This window comes from Pipistrellus hanaki, assembly GCF_964339955.1.
Source record: "Pipistrellus hanaki genome assembly, chromosome: 7".
Taxonomy (NCBI): Eukaryota; Metazoa; Chordata; class Mammalia; order Chiroptera; family Vespertilionidae; genus Pipistrellus; species Pipistrellus hanaki.
The window spans coordinates 3,399,564-3,416,041 of NC_140509.1; the positions used below are offsets into that span (position 1 = coordinate 3,399,564).

General features: G+C 46.0%; 1 long non-coding RNA gene across 1 annotated transcript in view; it reads right to left on the reverse strand.

Annotated features, from left to right (window-relative positions):
- Positions 1-16,478, reverse strand: part of LOC311626233 — a 1,185,289-nt gene that overhangs the window by 713,997 nt on the left and 454,814 nt on the right. The gene's annotated exons all lie outside the window — the stretch shown is intronic.

The window sequence follows — 16,478 nt, forward strand, 5'->3', positions numbered from 1 at the left end:
CTGTCTATGGTCAGGACACAGATTGTGTGTGTGTGTGTGTGTGTGTGTGTGTGTGTGAGAGAGAGAGAGAGAGAGATAGAGAGAGAGAGAGAGAGAGAGAGAGAGAAGGGGTGAGCCATGGGGTCACGGGGCATGTGGACCGGATGCCTGAGGAACCCTCAGAGAGTCTTACTGATTCTCCCCAGGATTTATTTCTGTAAAGTGGTGATCATCTTCCCCTTACCTGCAGAATTAAAGTGCTTGTGTTTTAATATGTACCTGTATCCCTTTTATTTTATAAGGATAAACCCCATTACATCAGAACCAACATTTCCATATTGACAGGTTCATGGTGTGAGGTGGACAAATGTCTGATCTCATCTTACTCATAAAGCTGGGAAAACAATTTCTAACGTAAAGGTTTGCTGTAGAAATTTAATAAAGAATGCAGTAAAGTGCACAGCACTCAATGTATTGTAGAGGCTCAAAATCAAATAGATATTTCCCAGGGGAAAACAAAGATGGCGGTAAAGGTAAACAACTAATCTGCCGCCTCGCACAACAATTTCAAAGCTACAACTAAAGGACAAAACGTCTATCACCCAGAACCACGGGAAGGCTGGCTGGAAGAGAAAGGAGCACAGGCGCTGAAAAGCTGAGGAGCCTCGGTACGGAGGCATGTGACTCAGGCTGGTGGCGGGCGACTGGGCGTGCGGCTTTTTTTCAACCCGAAGGGAAACAAGCTCCTGATCACTTTGAAATCCTGTTTCTGGGGACACGCGAGGGACCCAGACGACTATGGGGAGAAGCTGGACTGTCGGCCATCGGGTCCGAAAAGTGAGGGTGACTTTTTTGCAGATGTGCACCCAGCAATCATTGTTTATGTGCTGGAGTGTGGGGACTTAGAAACACTGAAAGGCAGAGACAGCTGATGGCAGCCATAGCTGTTTGCCACGCCCCAGCCTAGTGATGTCCTGAAACCCGCTCCACCCTGAGGCCCCGCCCTGAGGCCTCGCCCCACCCATTCTACAAACCCGTCCAGGCTCCACACAGCTGCTTTTGCATATAAATGGCCTGTACTGTGGCAGCTTAACAAAATAAACTGCAGCTCCAGCAACAAAACCGCCAAATCCCAAGCAAAGAGGACAAAACTACAGTTCTTGCTGTAGCTCCTGCTTGGTGGCCTCAGACTGTAGCTGAATTGCACCCCATTGAAGATCCAGAAACTAGTGTATCTAGTGGTCTGTGTGAGATTACACCAGATTTCAACTACTCTCATAAGGGACACTTTCAAGAGGCAGACTCAGTGAGCACCAAAGCCCTACTGGAACAAGTCCTGCCCCATAAATGTGTCTCCAGCACAGCAATTATTCCGTTATAGACACAGCGGGTTCTCACAGCCAATTGGCCTGGAGGTCAATTCCTCCCAGTGTACCAACAGCAATCAAGACTTAACTACAACAAGGGTGTACACACAGTCCACAAAGGGGAGCATCAAGAGTGTCTACCTCAGGTAACTGGGAGGCTGTCCCATTGAACCATATAGGATACCCAGCATACAAAGTTACCCTACCAACTCAGGGAAGCAGCAAAAATGCTGAGAAAAGGAAATAGATCTCAAATGAAAGAAATGGAGGAGAACAAAAGACTGGATACAGAGTTCAAAACCACGGCTATAAGGTTTTTCAAGAATTTCCTAGAAAAGGCTGATAAATTTAATGAGACCCTCGAGGATATGAACAAACACCAACTAGAAATTAAACATACACTGACTGAAAAAAAAAAAATTATACAGAGACCCAACAGCAGACTAGAAGAATGCAAGAACCAATTCAAAGATTTGGAATACAAAGAAGCAAAGGACACTCCCCCGGAGAAGCAAGAAGAGAAGAGAATCCAGAAAGTTGAAGAGAGTGTAAGAAGCCTCTGGGACAATTTCAAGCATACCAACATCAGAATTATGGGAGTGCCAGAAGAAGAGAGAGGCAAGACACTGAAAACCTATTTGAAGAAATAATGTCAGAAAACTTCCCCCACCTGGTGAAAGAAATAGACTTATAAGTCCAGGAAGCACACAGAACCCTGAACAAAAGGAATCCAAAGAGGACCACACCAAGACACATCATAATTAAAATGCCAAGGGCAAAAGACAAAGAGATAATCTTACAAGCAACAAGAGAAAAGCAGTTGGTTACCTATAAGGGAGCACCCATAAGACTATCAGCTGATTTCTCAACAGAAACTATGCAGGCCAGAAGGGAGTGGCAAGAAATATTCAGAGTGATGAATAGCAAGAACCTACAACTAAGATTACTCTACCCAGCAAAGTTATCATTCAGAATGGATGGGCAGATAAAAAGCTTCACAGATCAGAAAAAGCTAAAGGAGTTCATCACCACCAAACCAGTATTATATGAAATGCTAAAAGGTGTTCTTTAAAAAGAGGAAAAGAAAGAAAAAAGTAAAGATAAAACTTACGAACAACAAATACATATCTATTAACAAGTGAATCTAAAAGTCAAGTGAGTAAAAAAATCTGATGAACAGAATAAACTGGTGAATATAATAGAATCAGGGGCATAAAATGGGAGGATATTGATAATTCTCAGGGGGAAAGGGGTGTCTGTGTGGGGGGTACGGGAAGAGACTGGACAAAAATCATATTTATGGATGAGGACAGTGTGGGGGTGCGGGGAGAGGTAAGGGCAGAGGGTGGGATGGGGGCCAGGTGGAGGGGAGCTATGGGGGGGGGGAGAAGGAGAAACAATTGCAATAATCTGAACAATAAAGATTTATTAAAATAATAAAATACAAATTCCTCTTTCTCCCCTCCTTTGGTAATCTCCTTTGGTTATGATCTCTAAGCTTACCATTGGCTATGGACTCCTATCTTGGTGAAGAAGTAAATTAAAGTTCATTTTCCTCAAAGGTCACCTGGGTCAGCCCATTTTATGTGATTTGATTTCCTCCAAGCAAATCGTCAGACAGAAGTGCAATTTCCCCGAGTGGCCCTATGAGTGTGCGGGTGGCCACCCCGCACCCCCAGCGGTGCGAGAGGGCGCTGTTCACGTGCTTCTAGAGCGCTTTAGTCTTGCTCCAGCGTCCATCCTGCTGGAGGCAGCAGCCCCACCGAGGCCCACTTTTCGGGTCTCATGACGTACTGGCTTCGCCATGTCAGCGAGCCTCCTCTCTTCTCCCCGGCGGAGTCTGGCGGTTGGAAGAGGTGATGTGGGGAGCAGGGTCCCGTGCTCTCCGTGGAGTCATGCCAGGCCCTCACCCTGGGCGGCTAGCCTGACCTGTCCTCAGGGTCCTCGGTTGGGGCCCACCTAGGAGGGGCGGGTGCCATCCAGCTATTGGAGGGAATTTTTGGTCCTCCCTCCTCCCTCCTCCTGACCCCACCCACCTCCACCTGTGACTGTATCTGTAAAGTTCCCCTTTGCCAGGTCCCATGTGCATGTTGGGGCTTAGGCCATGGCCTCTTTGGGGGCCACCACCTCAGGGATCTCCTGGAAGCACCCAATCTCTCTGGGCCATTGTAGGGGGGAGCAGATGCCAGAGCCAATGTGCATGGGTTCTCCTTTATATATTATAGATAGCGGTTATTTTTTATAGAGGGGTGATTTCTGCTGTCTACCAATGCGAAGGGGAAGAAAATTTGTTAGTGCCTGTCTTCTCACTGAATGCATGTCTTTCCTGCTTCGAACCCCTCTTCCTTCCTTAGAAGCCCCCCTCTGACCCCGACTGGGCAAGATTTCCCTGATCTGTACCCCAGTTCTCTCCACTCACGGCTGCAGTCACCCTCCGAGTTCCGCCCAGCCGGCTGTCTCCTCTCTTTCGGTGGCCGAGGGGCACCTCGGGTTCAGCTCAGTCCGTGTTTCACTTGTAAGCGGACGTTTCGTCTCCCCAGCTCTTTAAAGGAGCCCCGGCTGTCAGGATGGCTGTGTGGCTGGGACTTGAGAAAGCAACTTTGATACGGAGGCGGGCCTTTCTGCTCAGGTCAGCCTCCAGACTCTCTGTCCTGAGCCACAAGCTTTCATGGGAAGGAGGTAGCATGAGGCTCCATGCGCATGTGTGTATGCCTATGTGTATGCATGCATATGTGTGCATCTGTGTACGTGCGTGTGTGTATGTTTGCAGGTATAAAAACGAAATAAATGCATCAGCTGAATGTTTCCAAAACCAGTTTCCCCTGTATGCCTGCATCAGTATGTTTCAGAAAGCCAGGTGCTGATCCGGAAGTGCGGTCTCTGCAAATCCCTGTGACTGAAACCCCTCCTCTGACCCCAACTGGGCAAGATGTCACCTGCTCTCTTGCAGGTCGGCGGCAGGAGGAGTTCCAGCCTGGGAGTGTGCTCCTCCTGCCGCCCCACGACTCCTGCTCTCATTCCTTCTGTGGGTGGGTCAGGGTGGCCCGCAGAGAGGCAGGTTGGGTGGCGGGCAGGGTGGCGGGCTGGGTGGCGGTGGGACAGAGTGGCCTGCAGAATGGCGGGTGGCTGGGTAGTGGTGGGACAGAGTGGCCTGCAGAGTGGCAGGCTGGGTGGCCCTGGGACAGAGTGGCCCGCAGAGAGGCGAGCTGGGTGGCGGTAGGACAGAATGGCCCCAGCAGAGAGGCGGGCTGGGTGGCCCTGGGACAGAGTGGCCCGCAGAGTGGCGGGCTGGGTGGCGGTGGGACAGAATGGCCCCAGCAGAGAGGCGGGCTGGGTGGCTGTGGGACAGAGTGGCCCGCAGAGTGGCGGGTGGCTGGGTAGTGGTGGGACAGAGTGGACCACAGAGTAGTGGGCTGGGTGGCGGTGGGACAGAGTAGCGGGCTGGGTGGCGGTGGGACAGAGTGGCCCGCAGAGAGGCGAGCTGGGTGGCCCTGGGACAGAGTGGCCCGCAGAGTGGCGGGCTGGGTGGCCCTGGGACAGAGTGGCCCGCAGAGTGGCGGGCTGGGTGGCGGTGGGACAGAGGGTGGCCCCAGCAGAGAGTTGGGCTGGGTGGCCCGCAGAGTGGCGGGCTGGGTGGCGGTGGGACAGAGTGGCCGGCAGAGAGGTGGGCTGGGTGGTGGTGGGACAGAGGGTGGCCCCACAGAGTGGCAGGCTGGGTGGCAGTGGGACAGAATGGCCCCAGCAGAGAGGCGGGCTGGGTGGCGGTGGGACAGAGTGGCCTGCAGAGTGGCAGGCTGGGTGGCCCTGGGACAGAGTGGCCCGCAGAGAGGCGAGCTGGGTGGCGGTGGGACAGAATGGCCCCAGCAGAGAGGCGGGCTGGGTGGCCCTGGGACAGAGTGGCCCGCAGAGAGGTGGGCTGGGTGGCGGTGGGACAGAGGGTGGCCCCGCAGAGTGGCAGGCTGGGTGGCGGCGATAGCACAGGCTGGGGCGGGGGTGGCTGCTGAACAGATACCCTCACCATGGAGTCCGGGCTGGGCCCCAAGGCCCCTGAGACATACCCAACCCCAAGTGAGTCTGTTTTTCCTTCTCCTGCGTGGAGGGCTGGGCTTGTCACAGGCTCTCCTCTCGGTAGGCGGCCACCCCGCACTCAGTGGCGGGTGGTGGGGGAGGGGTGTCCTCCGGGGTGCGGGAGGCCTGGCATGGTTGGCACCTCTCTCTGCAGCGCCTGCCACTCTGGACCCAGGCTCTGCGGGTTCCAGCCTGGCTCTCTCACGAAAAGAGGCTGGAACAGCGGTTCCCAAACCGCAGTGAGTTCCTGTTACCTGGGCCACACCCGGGCCGACCTCAGGAGTCAGGAAGCACCGCCCCCTCCGTGTGCCACACCCGGGGAGGAGGGCGAACCCGCCATGTGCCCGGGGAGGAGGGCGAACCCGCCATGTGCCCGGGGAGGAGGGCGAACCCGCCATGTGCCCGGGGAGGAGGGCGAACCCGCCATGTGCCCGGCTTCCAGGGCAGCGGCAGGGTTAACGGAAACCACCGCACCGACAGGGAGGCCGCCCGGAGGACCAGCCTGCGGGAGTGACGTCTCTGTGACCGGAACTCTGACCTGCTGAGGCTCTCACTGAGGGTGGAGGAGCGGGTGGGAGTGGAAGGAAGAAGTCAGGTGATCAGCTCCCACCTGTGACCCCGACAAACAAGGAGTGAAGTGACGGCCTTGCATAAGTTCTGTGTGTGTGAGTGTGTGTGTGTGTGTGTGAGGGTGTGAGTGTGTGTGTGTGTGAGGGTGTGTGTGTGTGTGTGTGTGAGTGTGTGTGTGTGTGAGTGTGTGTGTGGGGGGGTGAGGGCTGTGTGTGAATGTGTGTGTGTGTGAATGTGTGTGTGTGAGAGTGTGTGTGTGTGGGGGGGTGAGGGCTGTGTGTGAATGTGTGTGTGTGTGAATGTGTGTGTGTGAGTGTGTGAGAGTGTGTGTGTGTGAGTGTGTGTGTGTGTGTGTGTGAATGTGTGAGAGTGTGTGTGTGGTGTGTGGTGAGTGTGTGTGTGTGTGTGTGTGTGTGTGAGGGTGTGTGTGTGTGAGTGTGTGTGAGGGTGTGTGTGTGAGATTTGTATGCCTGAGCCATTTTCCTGCCGCTCTTCCCTTACCCCTGGCTTTGTGTCAGGGCTGGGGGTTATGCTGAGTACAGTCTGTAGGTAACAGAACAGTCAGGGCGCGGATTTCGGAATTGGCAATGTGAATCCAGCCTGATCGGTACAGTGACTGAGGCTTTCTGTCTCCTCCTTCTGGGGGAAGGGTAAGACTTTCTTCACGGTAACAACGGCAGCTTTGTCTTGTGTGTGAAAAGGTAGAGTTGTATTTTTACATGAAAGTTCAAGTTCGGTAAATGGTTCATATGGAAGCTGAGTAGTCAAAGGTGGGGACTGTGTCCATTATCAACTTGTTGCCTTTTGGTTCCAAAGCCACCTCCTATTTGCCTATTTTGTGACACCCCCCCCCCCTCCCCATCTTCGGTGCCACCCAGCCCGATGCTGGGAGCTTTGGGGGGGCCGCGTGCTGCGGGGGCGCTGCGGGGCACAGAGGGGAACGGGCCCTTCCCTGCTGGCCTTCTCTTCTTGCTCCCGCGGTGGACCGTGGCTGGCCCGCAGAGGGCCCCGTCGTGCCTGGCATTGCGCAGCCTGTTTTCCAGAGGATGGCTTCCCGGGGCTAAGCAGACCCCGGGGAGGGCTCCTGCCACCAGCTGGGGCCTGTGGCTTGTCAGTGTACTCCTTCCAGGGGCCACGTCCCACCTTGACCAATACGCTCTGACTATGTCTCGTGGGGGGTCCTCTCTCAAATTCCTTCCTTCCCGTGTACTCTGTCCTAACTCCAGAGCTGGGGTCTGTTTCTTGTATCTCTCAGAGCTTTCTTCTACTTGTTTCACTAGTTAAGCACTAAAATACCTTTGGCTAGTTAATGATTTTTTAATATAAAACTTAGAGGCCTGGTGCATGACACTGGTGCATGGGGGTGGGGCTTGGGGGATGGGATCGAGCCTCACCGACAGTTGGATCTCCCTTTCACAATCCAGGACCACCGGCTCCTAACTGCCTGCCTGCCTGCCTGCCCTGAACCGCTTCTGCCTTGCTCTCCACCACAGTGGCTTTGTCCAGAAGGACATCCAGAATGATGTCTGGAAGGTTGTTCAGCTGTCCAGTCTAATTAGCATATTATGCTTTTTATTATTATAGATTTCCCTGCTCTAGCCAGTTTGGCTCAGAGATTCTGGTCAAGGGCACATGCCTGGGTTGTGGGCTCGATCCCTAGTGAGGGGTGTGTAGCAGGCAGCCGATCAATGATTCTCTCTTATCATTGATGCTTCTCTCTCTCTCTCTCTCTCTCTCTCTCTCTCTCTCTCTCTCTCTCCTCCCTCCCTCCCTCTCTCTTTTCCTTCCTCTCTAAAAGCAGGAATTAATAATAATGAAAATGATAATAATAATAATAATAATAATAATAAAAAATATTTCCCTGTTTAGCCCAACTGGTGTGGCCCAGTGGTTGAGTTTTGACCCATGACCAGGAGGTCATAGTTGGATTCTTAGTCAGGGCACATGCCTGGGTTTCAGGGTCGATCCCCAGTAGGGGGTGTGCAGGAGGCAGCTGATCGATGATTCCCTTTCATCATTGATGTTTTTATTTTCCCCTCTCCCTTCCTCTCTCTGAAACCAATAAAAACATATTTAAAAAATGTCCCTCTTCAAATTACTGTTGTGTCTTCTGTCTCCTGACTGGACATCCAGCCCGATGCTGTGAGCCTTGGTGGGCCGCGTGCTGCAGGGGGCGCTGCGGGGCACAGAGGGGAATGGGCTCTTCCCTGCTGGCCTTTTCTTCTTATTCCCATGGTGGATTATCGCTGGCCTGCAGACTTCTAAACATCTAAACATCTAAACATCTAAAAACATCTAAAAACATCTAAACATCTAAACATCTAAACATCTAAACATCTAAACTTCTAAACATCTAAAAACATCTAAAAACATCTAAACATCTAAACATCTAAAAACATCTAAACATCTAAAGCACAATGTGGCTTGAGGGGGCCAGGGCACTGTTCCCAGGGTGTGGGAAAGGGTAGCTGAGGCATTTGCAAATGCATTGAAACGGATTACCCCTACAATAAGGTCATACAAATATATTCTAGAGTCCTTGTGGGGGTGTAACTGCTCTGCATGTTCATATTTATATGTCACCTCTACGCCCTTCCATTTGGCTTGTACCTTTGTGATACTACATTATTTTTGGATAAGCTATGGGCATTCGAAACAGACAAGGAAAGCATGCACGTGACATAAATTATCCACACAAAATAGGAGTATTTATTATTCCACTAAGTAGGAGTAATCTTTTTAAAAAATATATCTTATTGATTTTTTTACAGAGAGGAAGAGAGAGGATAGTTAGAAACATCGATGAGAGAGAATCATCGATCAGCTGCCTCTTGCACACCTCTCACTGGGGATGTGTCCGAAACCAAGGTACATGCCCTTGACCACAATCAAACTTGGGACCTTCCAGTCTGCAGGCTGATGCTCTATCCACTGAGCCAAACCGGCTAGGGCTCTTTGTAGTGTCTTTATCTGGTTTTGGGATTAGGGTGATGTTGGCCTCATAGAAAGAGCTTGGATTCTTTCCTTTGTTTCCTCCATTTTAAGCCATGAAAAGCTCCATTCATGGAGCTTTTGATTCAGTTATTATATTTTTATATTCTAAACTTTACATTTTAAAATATGTTTTATTGTTTGCTTATTTCCTTGTTGAGACTATTTCTCTCTCCCCTTCCCCCCCATTTGTTTCTAGTGTGTCCATAATTTTCATTGAAGCATTTTATCATGGTATCTTTAAAACCCTTTTCACATAATTTTAACACCTTTGTCACCTTGGCGTTGGCATCTATCAATTGTATATTTAATTCAATTTGAGATCTTCCTGGTTCTTGGTATGATAAGTAATTTTTATTTGAAACCTAGAGTTCTATGTGGTCATTGGAGTCTGGGTCCTACTTTAATCTTATCCTTTAGGAGGCTTTTACAAAACTCTGCTCTGGCAGAGGAAGTGAGGAGGCAGCACTACCTCCAAAATACAGCCTGTACTGTTTTTTACTTAATGCTTTTCTTTAAATTGGCTCACCTTTTCACTTAGTCTTATTATAACCTAGAATAGCTCCAAAAAATGGGCTTGATGAGCTGGATATACCCCCCTCCCATAATTCACAAAAGTAAATGTCAAATGTCACTAGTAAAATGTTTACTTGGGTATCACTTGGAATCACCTCACACATTAGTGGCTGTCTGGAGACTACACTTTAGAAACTTTGCTGCACACAATTCTCTACTCTACTCTGCTTTCAGAATACATTTCCCAGGTTCTAACCTCCCCTTCCCCTTCCCCTTCCCCTAACCCTCCCCCTCCCCCTCCCCCCCTTCTCCCCTCCCCTCCCCCTCCCTCCCCCTCCCTTCTCCCCTCCCCCCCTTCTCCCCTCCCCTCCCCCTCCCCCTCCCCCTCCCCCTCCCTTCTCCCCTCCCCCCTCTCTCCCCCTCCCTCTCCTCCCCTCCCCCTCCCCCCTCCCCCTCCCTCCTCTCCCCTCCCCCTCCCTCCCCTCCCCTCCCTCCCCCTCCCCCCTCCCCTCTCCCTCCCCCGTTCCCTCCCCCTCTCCCCTCCCTTCCCTTCCCCTCTCCTCCCCTCCCCTCTCCTCTCTTCTCCTCTCCTCTCCTTTCCTTTCCTTTCCTTTCCCTCCCTCCTCCCCTTTCCCTCCCTCCCTCCCTCCCTCCTTCATTTCTTCTTTCTTTCTCTCTCTCTTTCTCTCTTTCTTTCTCTCTCTCTCTCTCTCTCTCTCTCTCTCTCTCTCTCTCTCTTTCTTTCTTTCTTTTCCCTCACTTTCTATCTCAATCAGTTAAATTTAGTAAATATTGTGGTAGGCAATGAGGATGGTAAGGAACAGATCTTTCTTCGAGGAGTTTAAAGTACAGTAGAGGAATTAAAAACTCAGGGGCCTCAAACAATGTACAAACCTTACCTGTCTTTTTCTGATGCCCAGCTCAAATTCTGCCTATAAAAGTCCTTCACGGATTATCCCTAACCAAAGAAATTTTCATCCTTGAATTTTTCTCATTGTATTTACTGCTCTCTATAAAATTTTGATGTTCATATTTTTAACACTGTTTTAGTGTTCTCATTTATATTTATCTCCTTGATGAAAATATTTTACATTCTTCTTTGGATGTTGTACTTAGGGACTGAAAATACTTGTTTGGTTAAACAGGGATATGCCACACTTCTTTGAGAAAAAGAACTCCACATTGCTATAACCAGAGTCATATTTCAGAAAAATTGTATTTCCTGACAAGACACATCACAAACGTACATTTTGAAAAATACATTTAGAAGCTGAAATTTGAGACTAAGAGGTCTAAAAAGATGACATTTCTGAAGGGTATCTTGCCAGATTGCTAGCAAAGAAATGGAAACTTTGAGACTAAAGAGAATGTAAAGAGTCTATCAATTTAACTACAACACAAAGACCGGGAGCTGACTTTGAAGTTGATGTGTTGGAGTAAAATTATTCAATTCTGTTTTGTTTGTAAAATCTGTTGCTATTTTTCTTTAATGTTACCTTTTCTAATGTTTTTTCTTCTTCCCAGGAACGCCACTTTGGTCTACGTCCCTCTTACCCACCTTTACTTTATCATCTTTCCCCACAGGGTCTGCTTTTGTGTCCTTGCCCTTCTTCTTGTCCTCACCCCCATTCGTGTCCTTGTTCCCTGTCTTGTCCTCGCCCCCCTTCGTGTCCTTGTCCCCTGTCTTATCCTCATCTCCCTTCGTGTCCTTGTTCCCTGTCTTGTCCTCACCCCCCTTCGTGCCCTTGCCCCCTGTCTTGTCCTCGCCCCCCTTCGTGTCCTTGTTCCCTGTCTTGTCCTCGCCCCCCTTCGTGTCCTTGTTCCCTGTCTTGTTCTCATCTCCCTTCTTGCCTTTACCCTCCTTCTCCTCTCCCCCCGCTTTTGTCATGTTCACCCTTTCTTTTCCTTTTCCACCATCATTTTCACCATCTTTTTTCTTTGATTTGCCCTTATCTGTTTCCTTCCCCATGTCCATGTCATTCTCAACATCTTTCATTTTGTCTTTTCTCTCTCTCTCCTCTTTTTTAATCTGAGTTTTCTCAGGAAGCTCTTCAACTTTCAATTCAGTTTTCTGTTTTTGTTCCTTTTCAAAGGTTTCCTTAGGGCTGCTTGATTTTTCCTTGGGTGGGTATTTAGGACCATCTTGGCTATTTTGTGTTGGGACTGCCTGAATTTCCAAATGATTATCCTGTTTCTGTGTAGTTTTCATTTCTTCTATAGTGACATTTTTTGCCCCTGTCTTTGAACCTTCTTTCAAATTATCTGTAAATATAACAAAGCATTTGATGAAAGTACATAAATCATATCTTAATTTTTTTCTGTTGTAATTCTTTTATCAGACACTTTACTTTGCATTGTTTGAGGCAATAAATTTGTTTTCATAATAATATAAAATTTGTGAAGCTATACTAGTAGACACACAAAGGATTAGATAAAAGGTCCTTAAAATACAGAGTTTTCAGAAATTAAACTTAGAAAAGGGAAAAATACAATACATAGGAATTGGTCATTGCTCAGCAGGAAATGGCTAGAGTGTGTGATTAAAATTAACAGAGATATGGACTGAAAAGAACCCTTTTCTGAGAAAATTATTAAAAGACAAATTGATCCTTAATTTGTTTGCTTCTATCATGTTTTAGAGCCCACTTCCTTATTTAGTCAAGAGCAAATAGCACCTGGAGTTACTGAAGTTGGAGAGAAATAGAACTTACGCATGTATGGGAGTGGTGAAAAGTCTCATGGGAGCTCATGTTGGGCACCGTAGTGGTACCCCTTGATAAGAGGCTCAGAACCGCACTCTGTAGACTCAGATTTATTTCACTGGTTCTACACAGCTGTGTATGACAATCACTCTCTAATTGGCTCTTGCCTTTGGCTGGAGTCTAGATGGGTCTTTTGTGTTGGGGTGTTGCATTATCTGTACTGGGCACCCTTATCCACATTTCTCCCATCTGAGATATATTCTCAAAGAAAAGATAACTTTGTGTGTGTGTGTGTGTGTGTGTGTGTGTGTGTGTGAGTGTGTGTGTGTGTGTGTGTGTGTGTGTGAGAGAGAGAGAGAGAGAGTGTGTGAGGGCTGGAACACACCCAGCTTGAAAATTGTGGTAATCAGTATAAAGCAATTAATAATTTGTGAAACTGGATTGATGATGTTTGGGGATAGAGAGATGGGGAGGGTTTCTATAGAGATCCTCAACAAGGTTTTCAGCTTGGAATGTGAGAATTGTGAAATAGTCTTGTTTCTTGTTTTCAGAGGGTTTGTTAGAGAGAAAATTGGATAAGAAGTGAAAATATTTGAGTTCCATCACTTATTATATGGCCTTTGCCAAGGACCCTTAATTTTTTAATACATATAGGAAAGTTAATAATACTGACCATGTTTACCTCATAGAGTTATGCAAGGACAAAATGAGATAAAGTACGTTAATGGGCTTTTAAAAACTGACAAAATAGTATATGACAGATACATTTCAGGTTAACAATTTGCAGCACAAGAGGAAATTCTATTGTAAAATGTAATTACTACATTGATCTTTTAATTTTAAAATATTTCATGCTTCTGTGCCAATAACATTAATTGATCATTTAAATGTTTGTCTACAATTCCATTTAAATATTCTTATAATTTTTAAACCAACTTCCTATTGATTAGTATTATTCTCAAATTTTAATTATTATAAATAACACTGTAATAAACCACCTAATACATATGCCTCTGAAAACTGCCATTATTTTCTTGGAAAGCACAATTTCTTAGACTAAGAATATGCACATTTTGTATTTTGAAACATATTGCCAAATGCAATCTGAATTAGAAATATGGCCAAATTCTAAAAGCACATTCTGTGAATCTTTCCAATCTTTTGCAAATTGGTAGATTAGAAGTTCTTCTTTATCTGTCTTTCTTTGATTGACTAATATTTTTGGATCTTTATTTCTCTCCTCTGCAAAGGGATTGATATATATTGGAAATACAACATTTTTGTTGCTATAATTTCACCTTCTAATTTTCCATTTGCTTTTCTACTTTGTTTATGGTATTTTTTTTTCTATATAGAAGTAAAAAGAAAAAAAGTAGAATTAATCAAATTTTTAAATAACAGCTTCTGGCCCAGTCATCATGGCTCAGAGGTTGAGCATTGACCTATGAACAAAGAGGTCACAGTTCCATTCCCTGTCAGGGCACATGCCCAGGTTGTGGGCTCAATCCCCAGTGTGAGGAGTGCAGGAGGTAGCCAACCAATGATTCTCCTTCATCATTAATGTTTCTGACTCTCTCTCTTACATCCTCTCTGAAATCAATAAAAATATATTAAAAAAATTAATTTCCTCTTCTGTATTTTACACCATTCTTTGAAAATAATCTTGTTTGCAAATAGAGCACTGTAGGAGGTTAGTTTATAAAGTAAAAGTTATTTTTAATGCACATAAATAATATAGAAATCATTTTAAAACAAGCCTAGTCTTCATAGAAGACATCTTAATAATAGAGCCCATTGAGCAATATTAAAGTCTTTCCAAAACATCCAAAATTTGGACTTGCATTTCCTAGAAAGCAGGCTAGTATCAAAGAAAGAAAACAAATATGAAGTCAAAAGAGTGAAAAACGATGGTGGAGTAAGTGGAAGCTATACTGACACTCTCAAAGGACTAAACTGGAATTATAACTAAAATAAAAACAACATTCTGAATAATCAACATAGGACAAGCTGGAGAGAACCCTGATAACCAAGGACAGAAAGTGAAGACCACACAGAGACTAGTAGGCAGTGTGGAGGTGAGAGAGAACTGGCCAGGCTCCCACAGACAGCAGCTGATGTTCCGGAGGGATATCTCAGCTGTGTGTGTGTGTGTGTGTGTGTGTGTGTGTGTGTGTGTGTGTTCCCATTGAGAACTCTGAGGTCTAAAGCCCAAGCTGGGCTCCCCAGGTCAGAGCACCAGCATTGAGAAAGGTGCCCATATAATATCTGGTAGTAAAAAGCAACAGGGTTGCTCTCTGCCAGGGAGACAGCTGGATAATGCAGTTAGCCTCTTAAAGGGCCAACACACAAAATTTTGTGTGCAGCCACTCATCTTGGGCTCCAGCAGAAGAAGGGCAGAGTGGGACTAGAGGAGAGAATCAGTGTTGGGGGTTCTGGGGTGAGCTCAGAAGGCAGCCTCCTGATTTCCTCATAGTGCAGAGGACATCTTTCTCAGGCAGACATTTACCATCCAGGAAGCTTTTGCTCCACCCTGTTGGAAAACCTCTTGCCCATCCTGTGGAGTCCATGCCTTGCTGTGTTCTATAGATTAAGGCACATTAAGACTCTGAGAATAGCAATCAGAGTGTAGGCAGAGGTGGATTGCTGGAGGGTTTGAGTCTCTGCCTGATCTCCTCTGGACTTGGGGCTTGGAAAAGCAGGCCTTGGTGCACATCTTGGTCCTCTCCAAAGGCGCTCAGCCTAAGCTGAGGGAGCCACAAGCTGTGGATTGCTGATATTTCCAAACAGGATACTCAGGGCCAGTCACAAACAGCACCTGAAATTGTGCTGAACCACAGACTGGGAGTTGTAGCATATCTACCTAATACATAGACACAAACCCAAACAGGCAACCAAACTTCCGAATCAGAAAATAAGCCCAAAATGAAAGAACACAAAATTCTCCAGAAGAAGAGTTAAGTGAAATGGAGATGAGAAATTTATCACATATAAAGTTCAGAATAATGATTATAAGGAAGCTCAACCGCATGAGAAAAGGTATAATAAATATGAAAAAAAGAACAGTCAGAAATGAAGAATGACATAGCACTAATAAAGAACACATTGGAAGGAACACACAGCAGATTAGGGGAAGCTGAGAATTGGATCATGAATTAAAAGACAGGGTAGAAAAAAATCATTCAATCAAAAAACCAAAAAGAAAAAAACCTTAAAAAATAGGACAGCTTAAGGGAGCTGTGGGACAACCTGAAAGATAACAATATTCGCATAATAGGGGTACCAGAGGGGAAGAAAACGTGCAAGGGATAGAGAACATGTTTGAAGAAATAATGGCAGAAAAGTTCCCTAACTTGCTGGAGAAAAAGTCACACAAGTACAGGAGGAACATAACCCAAAGCAAGAAGAAGCCAAAGAGGCCCATGCACAGTCACATCATACTTAATAATTAATAATAACTTAAATTGCATATCACTCACTCCAGGGCTCATAGATTCTTAAAGCTTTAACAAATTTTTTTTATGTTAATGCTATGAAATTTTTAAGTCTGCCTTCCTAAAAGTCACATAGTTGAGATAATTTTTAGCGATTTCCTCTTTACTTATTACTATATCTAAGTGAATGTAATCCTTTACCAATGTAATCCTTTTAATTACTTCTTTTCATTAATATAACCTTTTGTTTGTAAAAATTAGGTTGAGAGTAGTACTCCTATTTGCTTTTTCTACCCATAATAAGGTGAATAAAGTCAGATTTTAACTTTGTTGTTTTCTTTTTCTTACTTCATATACTTTAATTTTCTACTCTTCTTCTATCCCATTTAAAAATATTATCTTTTTAGTGATATCTTATGAATTTTGATATCCTGAAATATAGGTAAGACCAATTACTTTTTAAATAAACAATATTAAATTGTTGGTATACAATATTATATTAATTTTAGGTGTACAACATAGTGATTAGACGTTTATATACCTTTTGAAGTGATAACCCTGATAAATCTAGTACCTACCTGACACCATGCATAGTTATTGACATAATACAATATTATTAACTATACCCTATGCACCCCTATATTCCCTACTTTCCATCCCCAGGATTATTTTCCTAACTGGCAATCTGTACTTCTTATTCCTTTCACCTTTTTCACCCAACCCCTGACTTCCCTCTCATTTCACAGTCAATTCTTTTATTCACTCAAAAATAGAGCTACCATATGGTCCAGCCTGGGCTTCTGACTTACTATGAGGAACTAGGTATAAGGACATTTACAAATGTCCTTTATGAT